This window comes from Pteropus medius, unplaced genomic scaffold (genome assembly GCF_902729225.1).
Source record: "Pteropus medius unplaced genomic scaffold, Ma_sr-lr_union100, whole genome shotgun sequence".
Lineage (NCBI taxonomy): Eukaryota > Metazoa > Chordata > Mammalia > Chiroptera > Pteropodidae > Pteropus > Pteropus medius.
In genome coordinates this window covers 13,148,355-13,164,605 of record NW_024349802.1, presented here as the reverse complement: position 1 = coordinate 13,164,605, position 16,251 = coordinate 13,148,355, and the positions used below count along the sequence as shown (strand labels likewise).

Below are 16,251 nucleotides of genomic sequence, written 5' to 3'. Positions count from 1 at the left end.
ATGATTTAAATTGCAAATTTGGTGCATTTTTTTAAAACCTCAAACCCTTGCCAAACAATTTGATTTCCTTATTCAGTAATAGGTATAGAAGAAAGGAACTAGACTAAAAATCAGAAAATTTGAGTTCTAAGATTGAGTTGAGCCAATCTATGACCTCAAGTAATTGGTGTTTTGGAGTCAAAATACTTTCTTTACAATTATATATGAATTATTTCCAGAACGTGTGTGTGTTTCTCCTAAAATTCTGTAATCCTCTTGACATATCACTTTAGTGAAGGAGGCAATTGTGGTAGGGAATGGTATTAAAGTTGATTCTTTGACATATTTTTTTTGTACGTTATAAAGTACAAGAGAGGAAATGAACCCAGATTTTGTATTTTTATGAGATAAGAATTTAAAATAATTCTTAGTTGGTGGTACATTGAAAATAATTTGTAAACACTGTTTGTTGTTGGTGGACCGAAAGAGGTGAGGGGCCCTTGAGTTCTCAGAGCTTGCTTTGTGTGCTGGGTACAATGATTTTAGATGAGAGCTTAAAGGGACTTGAGAGCTCATCAACCCCCCACCTCTTCTTCTTTCAGATGAGGAAATGAGACCCACAGAGAGTGTCTAGAGAAAGATCACAGATTAGTTAGTGGTGTTGCTGGGTTAAATATTCTAATTCTCAGTTGTCCAAGCTCTACATTTGGTCTCTAGTTCTAGGGACCTGAAATATAGATTAACCAGGTATTTTATAAAAGTTAATATGAAATTAACTAGTTTAGATTTTAAAAAATACACAGTATCCACATTCTTATATACTGTTGAACTGTTTGGGGTTTTTTTTTCCTAACAATGTTGAACACGAATTATGTGGCAATACTATGCTGATGACTTTGTATCCATTCATCTCATTTAAAACTCTCAACAGCCTTATGAAGGTTTTAAATTGTAGTTTGTATAGTAAGTTATGGATTCTGTCAATATTTATATAGTACAGAGGCAGCTGTTATTTACCTTAATTTTACAGGTGGAAAGACTCAAGACATTTAAAGAGAAAAAAGAGTCAGGAAAACTTAATACTGGTCTCCAGGGAAATAATTTAATATTTAGTTAGAAATTCCTAGTTGATCTTTAAAATTTTTTATTCGTCATTTGTGAATCTTTAAATGATATATAAAGGAGAAATGGGATCAAGCCTCTGTTCTCCTGGATGTATTTGTGTAGCCACTTAAGTGATTTCTGTCAAGTTTCCGTAAAATAGTAAGAACACCCAGCATTTTTGCCTGACAGCATGGGTGTTTACTTTGAAAATTAAACTGTACTATAAAAATTCAAGGTGGAATTTTTAAAGCTCTGCCAAGTCTACTAAGCACAAACCAGCATGACTCTCATTGCTGAGTATGTTAGGGCAACTGTGCCTGTGTAGGTATTTTCTATTCATCAGGCACTTAGGCTTTTTCAGTATCTACTATGGGCGAACCATGGATCCCAATTTCATAAGGACTAATATGCTTAAAGCCTTCAGGGGCCAAGATCATTATATTTACATTAATTTTTTTCAATTTTTTTGTGAGCTTTTCAATAGATTTAGTTAAATATTAGGTAAGCCACCTAAATTTGATAGTCATATTGATAACTTGGACCACATTATCTTTTTATTAATAAGTGCTAGAATATCATCCTCTTTCTGTTTTGTCTGGTATTCTTATAAAACCAAGTCTGCAGAGAAACTTTAGTTTGCCTGAGAATGAAGTTTTCAGCGTTAAAATTTTTGTACGTTTATTATATTTAGCAAAGCTGTGTGAAAAAGAGCTTCTGACTATATTGAACACCCAGATTATCCTAAATGCATAAATTTAGGAGGATTATAAAACTTGCTTGGCTACATTTACTGGCTTTTTTCTTTATTGATCAGTTAGTTGAACTTGAGTAGGACAGATTTGATGGATTAAATCAAAGTTATAAATCTTTTTTTATATGACATACAATCAAGTACAGAAATACGTTAAATGACATTTTAAATTGGTAAACAGACCAATGTAAAATATAACTTATTAACTTTGTAGGCATTTTTCTTAAAGGGAAACTAAAATTTTTAATTAGAATCCTATGTAAAATTCGTCACCTGGAATGCAGCATAGTTTATTAAGGACAAAGTGTGACCATAAAATAGATTTTTTTTTTTTTAAACATAAAACCCAAAATGAAAGTTCTGTTTCTAAGCCTCCACCTTGGGAGGCTATATATATTATTCCTCTCTTAAAATTGCCTTCACAACCACCTTGTAATCTATAAAAGAAAACTGGACTCATTACACTATAGTAACACCTAAATGTTCCTGCTTAATCAGAAAATATATAAATTCCTTAGCTTACCTTATTTATCTTATTTATGTAATTCATATGATACGAGTACTTCCAGAAGTTTAGAAACTTAGTCCTCTCCCAAATTATAACATTTGTTTTCACTGAGGTTATCTAAAAGAACCCAAGTAGGCATTTCTGTAGGTATTTAAAACTGTCTTGACTGTCCCTGAAGTAAGGGCCAAGCTTCCAAGGTGACTATATGAAGTGGATGATGCTCAAGCAGTTAAATTCTGTCCTGTTTCCTTTAAGCTATCAAGGAGCCTCATACTAACAGCTTATATATTCCCTTTTCTTGATATAGTACATAAAAATAGAGATTACTCACCTCTTAGCCTGATTTTTTTCATAAGTATTCATTTTATGTTCAAGTAAGGTAGGCCTGTCTTTGGCTTGGCCTTGAAGTGAATGTGATGATAGCAGATGTAAAGTAAACGTAAATTCCTACAACGATCTCCAAAACAATTTTAGTTCTCATTCCTGTTTTCTGTGTATCAGGGATTTAACTATCTGACAGTAATTATGACAAGTACAACTGAAGTACACTAAAATTATTAACACTATAAAAGTTATATAAAATTTACATATTTTTCTACTTTTATTCCTCATAATCTGAAAAAATATTTTCTACTATTCTTGAAAGTACTTTAAAAAGCTAAATGAATTTTGCTTGTCATTACTGTTTTTCTTTTTTAAATTTACCCATGTTTATTATTTATAAAATGCTAGGACTGAGATGGATCCTAGCCTTTGAAATCATGAAGATACATGCAGTGACACTAAAAATAGGATATATCTTTTGTAACCATTCTTTTAGTGCTGAAATTCATTGTGAGGCTCAAGAACTTTAGGTTTCCTGTGTGTGTACTGAAAACAACCTGTTTTCTCAATTTTTCTTTTTTCTCCCCCAAAATGACTTAAGTTTTCAGTGGATAAGGAAAGGGAATAAAGAGCCATCATAGCATAGCAGATTTGCTGTTGCTAACTTTGGCTTCTGTTTTACTCATTTATTAGCCTTGAATCTCTTTGTTCCATTAGCTTAGAGGATGGTAGTTTTTTTTTTAATTAGGTAGAAAATGCTTCTTTCTGATAACTAAACACATACAATGGGCTACTGTTGGTGCAGTCAGTGGGTAACATATTTTAAATACAATCGAAGAAGAAATATTCTTAAAGAGAAGGTAAGAGAAAGTGCAAGGTAAGTAGGTATTAGCTAAAGCAAGAAAATCTGATGAGGTTATTTAAGAATGAACTGCTCTAGTGTTCAGGGAAAAAAAAGAGAGGAGGACCAAGGACAGGGTTCTGGAAAGCATCCAAAGAGAGCAGCTACAAAAGATACTGGATGAACAGCTGGAGAATTAGGAGGCAATAATATTAAACTGGGGTGGGCAGAGAGCAATTTGTGCTGTCACGTCTACAAGGGTAGAAGAGAGAGAACAGAATATCATAATTATGAGATACTGTTGTTGAACTCATTCTTCAAAATATGTAAACATTCTTAAAAGTCAAAGCCAGAGAAATCAGTAAAATCCGAAATAAAACAACAACATAACTAGTGATTAGTTTATAATTTTTTAAAAAGGGGAACCCTAAGTTTGAGAGCTTAAACAGTTTTTGAAATTTAGATTAAAATATTAAAGTGGATAATAAGAAACATGCTTCTGAGACCACAAAGACCCTGATACTGGGTTTAGGAATAAGAGGCAAAGGCTAGAAACCAGAAGGGCATTAAGTTTCTGTTCCCTGAAAGCTAGCATAACAGGAAAAAACTAGCCATACCCTAGTTCAAACTCTGACACTTAGTAGTTTTTTAAATGTGTTCGTTCTTTTTCCCTCTCTCTTCTCAATCCATTCTGCACTCGACTGACTGCCAGCTTACTCTTCCTACAATACTGCTTTCAGTATTATTCCCCTAATCAAAAAATGTCTGTGGTTCTGTTGCTCATAGCATAATGGTTCTCCATCTTCTTTCTACCACAACCCATATATCAAATGGCACAGGGCAAAAAGCCACACAAATACCCTAGAACCCTTGAAGGATTTGGGTTATACACAATTTCATGCAACTCCATCTGGTCTATCTTATCCAAGAAAGCACATCTGAATATAAGCAAGATTATAGGGATAATCTGTGAATTGGCTCTTTTCATATTTGTTTTTATTCCTTATTTTCACAAACGTGTTTTCAAAATTTACAAAAATAATGTGTTCATTAATTTCAGTAAAATTATACTGAGAAAAGTTAATAAACTAATTCACATCACCTCTCATTTCCTCTTCCTTCCCTTCCTGCCTGCCTCCCCATATCCTCCACATTTCTTTGTAATCATAGATGTATAAATATGTATATATAAGGCATCTGAGTCACTTGTTTTTAAATAAGAATAGGGTCATCATATGCCAATTTCTCTGCAGCTTGCTTTTCTCACCCAGCAGTACACACTGAGCATCCTTTCGGATCAACAGATGTGGATCCCATTCTTTCTAACACTTGTGTGATATTTCATTCAGGTTGTTTTGTGATTTTTGCCACTACAAACAAGGATCCAATAAACATCCTTTTCTCTGTATCCTTATATATAGCAACTTTACTTCTAAGCATAGATTCCCCAAAGTAGAGTTGTTGAGTCAAGGGCATATAGATTTACATTTTTAACATATACGTCCAAATTACTTTTCACAAAGATTACAGCAAATCATAGTCTAACCTAGCAGTGTTTATAGTTTTCTCTACAGTGACAATAACAAATTATTAATACTAACAGATTTTTTTGCCACAAATATTAAAATTGATCAGAGCATACCACTGTGCCATAGGATGTAGCTGAGGACTTTTGCAGTCTGAATTCAGGCTCTCTGCTTTTAACATCATGTAACCTTCAAGACCAGTTTAATGCCCACTTTTACACTCTCCTTTATGTAGCCCAGCCTATGGCACCATCTCCTTTATCTGATGGCAGGTTTTTATACCCAACCCAGTGATTAGCACGAGGTAGGTCCCCAACAAATAGTCACTGAATTAATACTGTTTTCTGATTTATCTCTTCAATATTTTTTAAAAGGCAAGGAATGTTTTCACTATAGCACCTAGCACTTAAGATACTCAAATTTAGGTTGCCTATTTGAACAAAAAAAAAAACATGGAGAAGCAGCAGCAAATAGCATTGCCTTGCCTTGAATCATGTATTTTACCCGCTTTGGGGCAAATTGAATCCAGTAAGAATCCAGTAACTCAAATAAGACCAGCGCTTGTGTTGAGCAGTTACTATAAGCGAGGCACTATTCAAGTCGCAAAGGACGCAGCAGGGAGCGATGCCAGTGTTTTCTGTCTTTGTGCGGCTAACAGTCTATGGAAGTTACATTTAAAAGATTTGTAGGAAACATTAAAATAATTTCAGGCTCTAAAATAATTTCCACCAGAGGCTGTGAAATATTTATCCATTTATTCAGCATTTACTTGATGCCTACTCTGCCAGCCACTGAAGAAAAAGCCCAAGGCAGCCACACCTTTGCTGCGAGGTGGCAAATTGACCAGGGTGACTGCTTTGTGGGTAGTAGACTTGTTTCCCAAACTAGCATAACCACTGTGCGTAAAAACAAAGGACTTGATAGAGTGGTTAACATTAGCATAGACTCCCAGGGCATTCCTTTTTAGGGAAAGGTGCCCGTCCCCATCACTACCCAAAACACAAACCACTAAGGAGTATGCTCCTGTTATTGTCATAGAGCCACAGAATTCCAATTGGAGCCTATCTTGATATTTGGTCCTTTTCATATGAGGAAACGAAGGCCCTGTACAATTTGTGCAGAATTGTGGGTAAGAATTAGGACTCTGCAGTCAGATTCTCTGGGTATGAATCTGTTCCAACAGTTGTGTGACCTTGAGCAAGTTCATAACCCTATAAACCCTCCGTTCCCTCACCTTTCAAATGGGCACAATGAGATAATGCATGCAAACCTCATAGCACAGTGTCTGGCTGTTATAAATCACTCATTAAATACTAGCTGTTTTAGTGACATGGCTAAGATTAGACAGCTCCTTAATGCCAGAGGGTACCACTTGATAACTCTGTCGACCGTGCCATTCCACCCTGTTCATAAGCCTTTTCCATTAATCGAATGTTCTTAAACCGGCTTCATTATGATCTTAATTCAAACTGAGTACAGGCATACCTCATTTTATTGTGCTTCACAGATGCTCTGTTTTTTACAAATTGAAGGCAAGACCCTCCACCAGCAAAAAGATTACAACTCACTTTATTGTTATGGCCAGGAACCGAACCAGCAGTATCTTGGAGGTGTGCCTGTAGTTACAGTTAAGTAATGGAGACTTTAACTTCTGGTACGATTACCAGATTTTTTTTTTTTTGGCCCTAAGTTTGTAGAGGAACTGAAAATGCATATGTAACGGATATTTTGTTAAAATGAGTGCTGAGTGCTTCCCATCTGCCTTCCCATCCCCCGCCCTGCCAAGTTCCTCTACTCCGTGACTTTCTTCCACTACTTGAACCTCTTAGAACTTGAATAAGGTAAATTAGAATAAGTCTAAAGAAGAGCAGTCCTTTTATGTCTTCACAGATTCCTGGGGCTTTATAAATAAGTTCATTGCTTCTGTTATCTGATCTCTTTATATATCTTTCGCTTTCTCTTAAAGAGAATATTAATTCCCTGAAAGTCATATTACAATCCAGAGGTTCTATCTGTTCAAAGAAGGACTTTGAAAAATAGATTTTTATGATTTAGCATGAATTAAATCCCACAATTAAAAGGACTTATTTCTGGGCATAGATTATCAAATATGTAATTGTTCATACCTAAACGTACTACATACTCTGAAGCACCTTGCAAATTATTGAATGGATCAAGTCACATGTTTCGGCCTTATTTTGCAAGTTCGAGTCAAATAATTAAGGATTTGTTGAATAACTCTTGTTATACATTTTTCCATGTTGGGGCCTGGGGCCCACTGTTTAGATGCAACATTTTGTTTTACTTTCTCTGCTTGCTCAAAGTAGATTTGTTTGATAGTTGTATCAGGTAGTATTTGCTCTAATAATAAACCACCCCCAAATTTATTAGCTTTAAAATAACCGTTTATTAATCTTAATGAGTCTGTAGGTCAGCTGGGCAGTTCTGCTGATCTGGACAGGCTCAACAGATTTCAGCTGAGCTCCCTCAGTGTGTCTGGCACCTGGTTGACTGTGGCAGTGAAGGCTGACAGCCACGTCTCATTTCCTACCAGGCTCTCTAGAGCTTGCTCACAGGACAGCAGTAGACTCTACAGAACTAGGAGATGCTGGCATAGCTTCTTACGGTCTAGGCTTGAACCGCTCTTGTTTCTGCCACGTTCTCTTGGTTAAAGCAAGTTACAAGGCCAGTCGATTTGGGAGGAGGAAGAGTTGCAATTATACTGCAAAAGGCATAACCATAGGGAGGGGTCTTATTATTTTTTTTTCAATCTGTCACAATAGTAGTAAGAATTGGGTGCATTCGAAGTTCTGATTCCTTATGAAACTTGCCCAGGGTGGAAAGGCAGTCATTGTAATCAAAAGGATAAAAGCTTGGAATTTAGAGACTGAGGTTCAAATTCTAGCTCTGTCACTTATTTCTGCTTTCTTGGTGGGCACTCGGTAATAGTTGATTCAGCCGAACTTCCGATCCTTCGTGGATAATCTATTATTTAAAAAGGGCTAGGTATCTGCTACACACTTAAATTACTGCTTTTATGCATATAAAATAAAAAAAAAAATGCTTTTATTCCTGTCTCCCATATTTCAGTTGAGAGGCAGGAACCAATATTTTTTTTTTGGAATAAAAAGGAAGGAAGGGAAAGTGTGTTAGGGAAGAGAACTGTTTGACTAATTGTGGACTCAATGAAGTGACCACTCACTGGAGTATTTTCTTGTAAGAAAAAAAATGGATGAGACCCATAGTTAAGAGAGAAAAATCCGTAAGTCTACTTGGGTAGGACTTAGTGTGATGCATGGGGAAGGGTTATAACATTAGACACAACCCAAATCTAGATTTTTTAAAAAAGAATTCTGGCCCCTCTTAGACAAAATGGATGCCTTAATGCTGGATTTGGGGATTGTCACACATATAATTCAGGTATAACATGAAACAGAGGAAAAAACAGTTTCATTCCACATGAACAGTTGTAAGTTGACTGCTTTTAAAAAATTATAAGGGATCACCTAGAAAAAAATCACATGAATTTCTTTTTCTTGTGTTGAAAAACAGTTGTCATATTGACACTTACATCTCTTCATTCTACCAGTAGGAAACAGAAAAGGGCATGTGCACGCGCGCACACACACACACACACACACACAATGTAAAACTGGATTAGCTTAAATCATACACAGAGCTAGATATTTCAGAATCCAGAAAATTAAAAGTGTTAACTGGAGTTTTTATTGCCTGTCTTGGGAGAGGCACCAGATAAGAGTTCTCAAAGAAGTGAAAACAGATCGAACCAGCTCTGGCATTAGCTGATCATGTGAACACAAGCAAGTCAGTTGACTTGTCTGCATCTTAGCTACCTTTCATATTTAATAATTATACACTATTCTACAAAAATTAGAGAATAGTTTTTTGATTAATGATAAAATAGTGTGGACAATAAAAGTGTTTGGCTTAGAAATGTTTAGTTGTTTTTTTTTTTTTAAGCCAAAACTGCTGGTATTTATAGATTTCACCTTGCTCTTTTTTTTTTTTTTGATCAACATTTCCCAATTTTATTCTTTACAAAGACCACTTTCAGCCATAAACTGAGGGAAGCTTCAGTTTCCCCAAACATATTTGGGATCTAGGAATATTTTCCCAAAACATTTAAAACTAATTTCATGCCAGCACATGTGTGCAGAATGAACAAAAATAGACTGTGCTGATGAAAGAATCTTAGTTTGGAAGGACAGTTAATTGGAAAGAAGAAAATTTTGACAGGCAATTAAAGTTCAGTGCTCAGAAGTGGAAGGTCATAAAGTGATGGCAGTAGAAGAGACTATTACCTGCTGGTCAGGTGGATCAATAACTAACTGTATTCCCGAGGACCCTTCACCTGTTTAGTACTACAGTTTGTACTCAGAGCGGGTGGGGGTCAAGGTTCAGTTATATTCTTTCTGATCTCAAAGCGTCTTGTATCTGGCTGGGTAGACATGCAGGTACATGAAATAATTAGGAAGCAATTAACTAGAGCATGTACTGAAGAGTATTCCAGGAGGACATAGAATGGTGAAGTGAATGTGGGAGAAGAGACAGCCCAGTGCTGGTTCTTCTTTACCCAGATGGTTCTTCCTTACCCAGATTAACACTTCCTGTGGGTCAGGTCTGTCCTGGGCACACAACAACACTGTAGATACTGCCCTAAGGCTGACCAGTTGCAATGACCATACTGAGTCATGGCCTTTTGGGGGCACCTCATCCTTCTCCTCCAGGACCAGGAATACAGTGCCCTCTGTAAACTGCTTTTAGTGACCTATGAAAAAGGAGCAAGTGAATTTTAGCTGCATCAGTGAAAGACAACAGTTGAATATGGAGGAGTATTTCTATTTTAAAAAGTGACACAAGTTTAAGGAAGGAATGAAATCATAATAGTGGAATTTCAGGCATTTTACTTTTTTTAGTAAAAAGTTAGTGAGCTAATTTGAGGCAAAAGAGCCTTCCCAGTATACCTCCCTCAGTCACAGCACTTACCTCGTGTACACACGAAGCCAGTGCTGCTCCCCTTTCTCGGATCAGTATCTGCCTTGTTTTATCCCCCTCCCATCATTCTTCATCTCTAGTCCCCCCACTGTACCTTTGCTAAACCCCAGTATCTTTTTTTTTTCCATGCCTACAGCACCTGGTCTTCCCAGGTGGTCTCCCATCCAAGTACTAACCAGGCCTGATTCTGCTTAGCTTCTGAGATCAGACATCGCGTTTGTTCAGGGTGGCATGGCCATAGACCATGGACCGTGACTCCACTGGAGCACGAACCCAGGACCTTCTGTGTGTAAAGCAGATGTGCTAACCTCTACACTATGGAACCAGATCCTAAACACTGGTGTCCTTAAAAGTCAGAGACAGCAGATCAGTCAAGACCATTGTTAAGAGCTAGTGGTACCAAGCTCTTTCTGGGATACTTTAAGAATTCTGTACATTGTCTCTTCTTCCCACCTTCACCCCTATTTAAGAGTTCTACAAGTAGAGCCCAAGAATCTGAATATTTTCCAAAACTCTAGAAAATGTGGATGATCACCCATGTTTGGAACCACTGCTCTAAGGAGGACAACAAAGATGCCAATAAACCCTGTTGCCAAGGAGGCGATCATGGGACGTGGGACCCTGCTAATGTGAGGAGACGCCCACGGTAGCCAGATAGTCCCTGTCCTCAGTTTACGTAAAAATAATCCTCAAGCACCTGGGCCCCTGGGTTCTGGCTCTTCATGCCCACTGTGTCTGGCTTGACTGTATCCTGAGAGGTCCTAGCGGGAATATGGGCAGAGAGAGAGGTAGCTCTGGATGGAGAGGGCCAAGAGGTGTGATGGAAAGACTCCTGTGCAAAAAATAAAGAGGCCCCTTTAATGTCCTAGGGCCTCCATGAACTTTCCTAAGGCTCCTTCCCATGCCTAACAATATAGTTTTTACTGCTTTTGTAAGACAGAAAAAGGCTGTGCTCTTACCCCTTCTATTTAAAAATTTTTTAATTTATTTCTTCCACTGCCTTTGTGTGTCAAATGTGAGAACTTTTTCAGCACTCTGTAATCCTCCAAGTTTACTCTATTTTGCCTTAGAAAAATTCTAATTGGCACAGACCTAATTTTAGGGAGCTGCGCCTCCCTTAAAAGCTAACTAACATTGAGAGTTTATGAAAGTATAGTAGAGCATTCATTGTGCCTACTTTAAAAGAGGAGAAATAGCGAAAGTTGCAAAATAACAAACCCAGCCTTGTGTTTTGCATTCTCTCAAATATTTATACAAAGACTTAAGAAATTAACTTGACTATTTTGAAACGAGGATTTTTCTTAGTTTTCAAAAGAAGCACTTTATATTTAACTCTTTTCTTCTTCTTTCATTAATCAGTTTAGCAAATAATGCAAACTGATATAGTCAGTTCTCAGAGAAGTAGAGTCTCAACAGAAAATTTTAAGTGGCAATGTGTTATGATAAGTGCTAATCTTTTGATTACTTTTGATATTTTTTAAACTTTCTAGAAGTTGACAATTTATAGCTGACCCTTGAACAATGTGGGGGTTTAGGGACGTCTAACCTCAGTGCAGTAGAAATCTGCATATAGCTTTTGATTCCCAAAAACTTAACTACTAATAACCTACTGTTGACTAGAAGCCTTACCTGTATTACATACTTTATTCTTACAATAAAGTAAACCAAAGAAAATAAAATGTTAAGAAAATCAAAAGAAAGAGAAAATCCATTTACAGTACTGTATATATTTATTGAAAAAAACCTGCATATATGTGGATTTGTCAAGGGTCAGCAGTACTTGTAAATAAGTAATCTTTAATTCTTTAAATTTTAGAAATTTTTGAGTAATGTTCTAATTTGTAGATGTGTGTGTGTGTGAATTATATCACTTAAAAATGGATCACGGACATCTTTCCACTGCTTCATTGTGACAGCTACATCCGTATGCTATAATGTGTCTAACAAGACCTCCAATGAAGGAATTGAGATTAACTCATTTTTGGCTATTATTATGTTGCAGTGTACATGAGTTTGTATGTGTGTCTACATATATTTTCCCCCTCTTTCAAGTATTTTTGTAGGCTTAAGTCTAAAGAAAACTTTTGAAATTGCCTTAGGTAACATCAGAAGCATTAAATAGCTTCCTTGTATTTTTCTTTAAAATTTATGTTATCTATATGACTATCAGTAACTAATTCTATATAAAATTCCTGAAAAAATCTGCAATTTAAGAATAGGTAAGATGACTAGACTTCCTTTGCTGAAACAGTGAAGGCCTGTGAAGGATTTTGGAGAGGTATGTTCAAATACAGCTGCTGAGCTAACATCAGCCTGGAGCCTGGCAAGGTGATATGTTGAATCTAGCGTCTGCCTGCATGCCAACAGCCCATTACTGAAATTTGTGGTTTTCATCACTTCAAGGTAACCATCTAGGGTCCATGAGATGGAGCCTCTGAAAATAGGTAGAATATGAAGGCCCAAGAAGCTTGGGAAAAGCATAATCCAGATATGAAATAAAATATGACCTAAGAATTCAAGTCTCAGGCTCCAAATTCAGCCCTCTTCTCCTGTCCTTTTTGATTCACCATAAGTTTTTAATCCTTTGGTTTTATTTACTCTTCTGTAACATACTCCCTATGCTGATATGAGACTGAGGCAAATTATTAAAGATTTAGAATATAGGAAAGTTAAACAATATAAATATTGAATAGCAAACATCCTGAAAAGGCAAAAAGACAGCAGCATATTTTATATATTAATAGAGTAGCAAAATAAGACAGTTGTAGAAGCTGAAAAACAGGAAAGAGAAACAATTTATAAACTATCGAGAATACATTTTTCTGTTTTACCACAGGCACTATTTTTTAATTAATTATTTCATACATAAAGAAAAAAGTATATGTAACTTATATGTATGACTTACAGATTAAAACAAGCACATCTTCGTATTCACTGCCTAATGTAAAAAAAGATCATTACTATTTATTACCTTTGAAACTCACTGTATGTCTATATCCTCCTCCCTCCTGATCTGTGGTAACTATGACTCTGAATTTTGTGTTTTTGCATTCTTTTGCTTTGTTTTATGATTTTACTACCAATTTGTGTATCCTCACACAATACAGGTATAAATTAGAGATATTATGGGTTCAGTTCCAGACCACCACGATAAGTTCCAGACCACCACGATAAAGCGAATATTGCAGTAAAGAAAGTCACATCAGTTTTTTGGTTTCCCAGTGCATATAAAAGTTACGTTTATACTGTACTGTAGTCTGTTAAGTGTGCAATAGCATTATGTCTAACAAAAAAATACTTTATCCCTAAAAATGCTAACCAGTATCTGAGCCTTCAGAGAGTCATAATCTTTTTGCTAGTGGAGAGTCTTGCCTTTAATTTATTAAAAATGCAGCGTCTGCGAAGCAAAATAAGACAAAGTGCACTAAAACAAGGTATGCATTTAGTTTTACGTGTTTTTTAATTTCATAATGGACTTAGTCTTTTATAACCTGTTGTTTTCTTTAACATTTTAAGATTTTTCCATGTAAGCTGAAGTTTATTCATACAGATATATGTTATGCCTTTCAATGAATATAGTACATACATTTATTTGTTCTCCTGTTAATGGACATTTGCTATTTTGAACAACACTGCTGTAAAAATGTCACTTGGCCCATATTCTAAGAGGGTTTTCTTAAGGAGTTCTATCTGGAAGTGGAATAACTAGGTCATCTGCAACTTCTAGATAATGCCTAATTGTTTCCAAGCAACATTTAAGTGTTCCTTTTGCCCCACATCCTCACCAGCATGTGGTAGTGCTTTTACTTTTGTGCCAGTATGGTGGGTGTGAAATATTTTGTTTTTCCATGCAACCATTTAAGTAAATTAAATAATATTTAGAAATCAAGGCAGTGTTTTTTGATTTGTGTTAATGCAGAAATTGAGATTAGGCTTTGGAAGAAACATTGGTTACAAAAGTGGCTAAAAGGAAAACTTTTTGTTATTCTGGAGCTACTCTGTCTCATTGAAGAAAACTAGTATGTTAAACTATGCAGGTGTGGTTTAGAAGTCAGAGAAGTAATCGTGCTTGTTGAATAGAATGATAGCTGTTTCTGAATGATTGTACAAGGGACTCTTGTTGTTGGTCAGTTTCAGTTGCCCAACCTTTTTATATGCTAAAAGTTGCATCAGGGTTTAAAGATTCATATTAGCTGAGCAAGATGGTGACCTGCTGTGAAAAACATGCAAGAAATTTTAAAATTTACTATTAAGTGTTAAATGAAGGCTGAGGATCAGGTGGAAAAAAGGTTGAAGAGGATCAGTTCAGCAGTTTGAGGGGTAGGCAGAACCTTTATTGGGGAGAGAAGAAATTGTGACTAGTAAAACACATTTAGCAACAGTGGCATAGATAATCGTCAGTTACAGTTACACAGAACTCTGACCATTTACAAAACATTAACATTTGTGATCTCATTTAACGATAATGCTGATGGAAAAGTATCATTTACCACTGCTTTATTGGTAAAGAGTCAAAAGGTAAGAGAGGTGGAACAAGTGGACCCAAGACACCCATCTGGTGACAGAGGGGGCGTGTCCTCAGGACTCTTCTTGCCAAGCCCACGGTTCTTTTGCTTCGTACTTTTCTGTTTCCCCAGCACCACAGCTGCAGCTTCTCCTGTGGGTAATGTCTGTCAATAAGCATCGACCCTCTGCCTTCTGAGCACTACCTCCTGTCCTGGTAAAGAAAAAAAAAAACAACAGATTCCTGTCCGGGAGCTTACAGTCTTAGAAAACAACAACAAAGAAACTCAAGAAACAAGAAGAGATCAAAATGGTTTCTAAAGAAATGCTAGACTGTGTAGTAAAAATCTACTTTAGTTATAGATCAAAAGCAAGGGCACTTTTCAGAATGGAATAAAAATGTGAGAACTGAAATTAAAAGTAATTTTCAAAATTCGAATTAAGTTTTTCCCTAAGAAAAACACATTTCATTCTGGTATTTAAGGTATTACTAATTTGTCTGGTAACCTCAGGTAGCCACCTAATGTAATGGAGGATGTATATATAATGAAAGAAAACATTTATTTTTAAAGACAACTGCTGAAGCTAAAATAAAGTTTTTCCCTTCAGTGGTCTTTGGTCCATGAAGAACTCAGTTATCAGAGTAAGAGTCACAGAAAACATTTAGTTCTCTATGTTTATTAATAGCCCTCTATGCCTTATACCTGACTTTTCATCTGACTGTGGTCTAAAGTATCCGTGGACATTTAAAGGAAAAATTTTAACAGCTTTAGTCTGAATTGATACATCTCCAGCATCTGATTACCTCCTTTACTATCAGATACTAAGTTTCATATAGGTTCCTGATAATTTGCTTTTATGTAGACCTAATTTCACTGTTAAAACTTTAATTTTTCTTTTCTTCAATTGCTATTTTATTAAATGCTTGAAAGTCGGTAAAAGCTTACAAGTGGGAATTTTTCGGCTTTTGCATCTGTCATAAAGCTGCTCAGATGAGTAGGTGTTTGAGTAGGGGCAGAACCAGTAATGGCCTGAAGCCAGCCCAGTACAACCTCAGCTAAATGCCAGTCATTGCTAACGCCAGGGAAGACCAGCATGTTGTAATACACAGATCTGCAGCCAGTGTCCTTAATATATTGGCTACATGTCTCATTCCCTAAAGGTAACTTAAGAAATTCAAGTTACCATTCTGCACCAGAAGAGATACTCTCAAAATTAATTTATCCCCTCATTTTAAGTAAAGTTGGTTAAATAATAATGAAATATTTATAATTAGCGAAATTTTGAGAAGGATGATAATAATGCAAATTACTCCTCAGAATTAATATGTTGCAGATCTTTAAAAAACAAAAAGTCAATAGGCTCCCTCTGCCAAGGGGCACCATCTTGTCAGTGGCTCCCAGCTGTCAGGCCAAAAGGATATAAAGAGAGTAAGCTTAATAAATTGATAACATTCTCGACATCTTTCAGAACTCTTTGGGAATCTTATTGTTGAGTAGATGCCAGAAACCATCATTTTTGGGGGGTTAGGGGAGGAGAGTTTGGAGGGACTATTATGATGAAGACCCACTGAATTGCTTTAGTATTGTTATATCTTAAATCAGAGAGCGGACTTCCATTTTAATTGCCTCTTCCATGAATCTTAACTTTGTTCATTAAAAAAAGAAAACCTCAATTGAAATGCATTTTTTATTAGGCA

At 36.1% G+C, this 16,251-nt stretch overlaps 1 protein-coding gene and 1 pseudogene across 9 annotated transcripts in view; one reads left to right on the top strand and one right to left on the bottom strand.

Moving 5' to 3' along the window:
- The window catches only part of NR3C1 (nuclear receptor subfamily 3 group C member 1), a 92,486-nt gene that overhangs the window by 11,970 nt on the left and 64,265 nt on the right, over window positions 1-16,251 (top strand). The gene's annotated exons all lie outside the window — the stretch shown is intronic.
- Window positions 10,177-10,292, bottom strand: LOC120581861 (uncharacterized; annotated as a pseudogene).